The sequence below is a fragment of the Acyrthosiphon pisum genome, chromosome A1 (assembly GCF_005508785.2).
Source record: "Acyrthosiphon pisum isolate AL4f chromosome A1, pea_aphid_22Mar2018_4r6ur, whole genome shotgun sequence".
Classification (NCBI taxonomy): Eukaryota; Metazoa; Arthropoda; class Insecta; order Hemiptera; family Aphididae; genus Acyrthosiphon; species Acyrthosiphon pisum.
The window spans coordinates 96,885,544-96,888,664 of NC_042494.1; positions in this window are offsets into that span (position 1 = coordinate 96,885,544).

A 3,121-nucleotide genomic window follows, 5' to 3' on the forward strand; every position below is an offset into this window, starting at 1 on the left:
TACTCGAGTGATATTTTATTTGCCATATAATATAATATATATAGGTACAAAACGGTATAAGTTATCCTATAGGTATGTGTATACAGTTGGTGCAGTTCGGGCGTCGTTTTGTATTATTTTTACAATAACAATAAATTCTATAATAACACTCAATAAATTACCCATTACCGTTTGCATGCAACATTATAAAAGCGTGCATCAATAATAATGCATGAATCTATGATCTTGTAACGATTATATTTTAATGCTAAATGTTAACCTTTATTCTCTTAATTGGTTAGATAATTTAAAATAAAAGTTAAACAATTTTTAAACATATTGGTATTTGATAAAAGGTGATATAAACGATTTAAAGGTTTCCTGTAATTTTAAACAAAGGTCAAAAGGTCTTTGGATATTCGCAATTATACGAGTAATAAATAAAGTCTGGCCCCCCAAGCACCCCCTAGTTGCGCCTATGATGGTATTAATTATTTATTCATTGTTATCTCTCAAAAAAATGGGTGTATTTTTGCCTATGATAGTAACCAGTAACTACTAATTACAGTTATCTTAGATTACCGTGTAATGATATTCTCGCATTTCACTATAATAATAAATAAACTAAAATGTTATAAAATAATAAATAACGACCATACTCTGTCGTCCGTAGAAATCGGCCATCTCCGATAAAACCATTGTCACCGACAAAAAGGTACCTACGATCTGTATTATACGATCACGAATTAAGAAATCGACAAGTACTTATGACCGTAGATGTTGCGGCTTTCTTATATGCCGCCAGAGAAAAGGAATGATCAAAAAAGGTCTTTGCCGCTAAAGAAAAATCTAGTTCCAGGATGCACAAAATCAATGTAGATTATACCTATACTTCTTATCTATATGAGTTAATTAAAAATAAAAGGGAAAAAGTTTTAGATAGGTATTGAAATATTTTTTTTTTAAAACACAAGCTTAAACTGACGACAAAGAATAAAAATTGTAATGTTATAACTTCACTGGTGGCAAAGCGAAGAAAATATTATGGGAGTTTTAGAATTTAATATTCTTAGATATGATAGAATGAACCACCTTACTATAATGTAAAAATCTGGTAGTACCCTAGCCCTAGAAAATATCTTGGCTACGGCCAGTCTGTTATTATAGGTGTGATTTGACGGCGAGCATACGAGTACGTTCACCACGGTAAGTAGATTTGGACAGTATTAGCTCGTCTTTAAGGAAAAGTCTATAGTCTCTACGCTTTCAACCGGCAGGCCGAATATATTTAAAAGTATGTACTGCATGAGCGAGAAAATTGCAGAAAAAAACTTGTTATACATACATGACTCAAAGACGTTATAATCTGTACGGATACATTGTAAACGTTTGAGGAGTCGAGGCCAATGTTTATGATGAAGTTCGTGGAGTCAATTAAATTTTTGAGCGGTGGCGGCGTTGTTGTGAGAAAACGATGTATATTTTTCACGGCACGTACAGCGTATGCCATAGAGATAGTTTGAATTTGCTCTGACATTTTTTTTAACAGTTTAAATACTAAACACACTTATGAAACGTTTAGCAACTGCAAGGTGACTGAATCGTGAAATATTATCATCTTAGTTAACGATGAATCTACATAATCGAAAATTGGGAGGTTGATGGTGTCGACTTTCGACGGGAACATTTTACATAGACGTATAATATAGTATATCGTTTATATACCTCGATGATTGAGCCACAATATCTTATTTAACCTAACCTAACATATAAATTAAGAGCAAAAAAAAAATCGAGCGTACTGCGGTCGCACGATGATCATAGATAATACATAATGGTGTTACGTATACCTATTACCTATATTCTATATACAACATAGCGCACTTTTCTATTAGTATTGACGATATAATTAATAAGGCAATTAGTATAACATAACATGCTGAGGTCATTTCAAGAGCGTAGTGAACACTGAAGAATTAAACAATTAAACTATAAAAGTATTGTCACACGTCTCTCCTCGGGACAGTCTCTGTTTTGTCACCGATAAGCTCCTACGAATTAGGTGGTTGGCATTATCGACTTGCAGTGAAAAGAGCTAAGTAGGTAAACACTGAGGGGTGACCCACCTACCGTTGAATAGTACTGGCGAACAACAAAATATAACTCTGTATATATAGTCGCGGCGTACGAGATGCCTAACAAAACAATATATTATAATATAAACAGAGTAGTTAAATAATTAATGAAAGGGCGCCCCGATATAAAATATTATAAATACAAAGGAACAAAATTACAACATTAGAAATATGTATCAATAACCTGATCCGGTGTCGATGGTAGACAGGTATGTGGCTCCGACGTTGACCGGTGATCAACGGCACGCAGGTGATTGATGCAGCGGCACACTCAGGGGGGCACACAACACGTGATGGCGGCTCGCTCAAATATTAACGGCGGCAACAACGGTCGGTACGCGATCATCGTGGCGGCTGTACACGGTTATTCTACCAACAACACGCAGCTGAGGTTAAGGGGATTCGATACCGTGGTTATAAAAAAAGCCGATCATCGCCAACAATATTGATGAGTGAAACAGATGGTCTTCGTGTTATAGTTGAAGGTATATCTATTTTACCTCAAGTGATAGAAAAATATGTAAAAAGTGGACCCGAAATCTGTATGTTGCCTAACAATTCATTGCCTTGTGGTGGAGAAAAAAATATACAACGAAAACTTCAAGAGCATATATTTATTGAACTCGATTCATTGATCTTCAAAACGGACAATATTTTATCCTGTCAACTAACAGATATTCCACAGGAAATCATTGTAGACAATAAACAGTAAGCAAACTAAATTAGTTAAAAACTTATATCATATGATTCATTTTAAAACAAAACGTATTTGGATTTTATTATAGGTATAATATATTAGTTACAGCAATAGCGTACAGTAGTAACCATTATATGACGTTTATAAAAAGAGCAAACAATATTTGGGAATTACACAACGATCTTGAAAAACAAACTAAACGTGTATACCAACAAAAAGTAACTCCTCATATTTTAATGTACATACAGAGTAATGTTATAACTTGTACAAGTTTTTATTGTATATATTTATTTATAAAGTCTAAAAATGG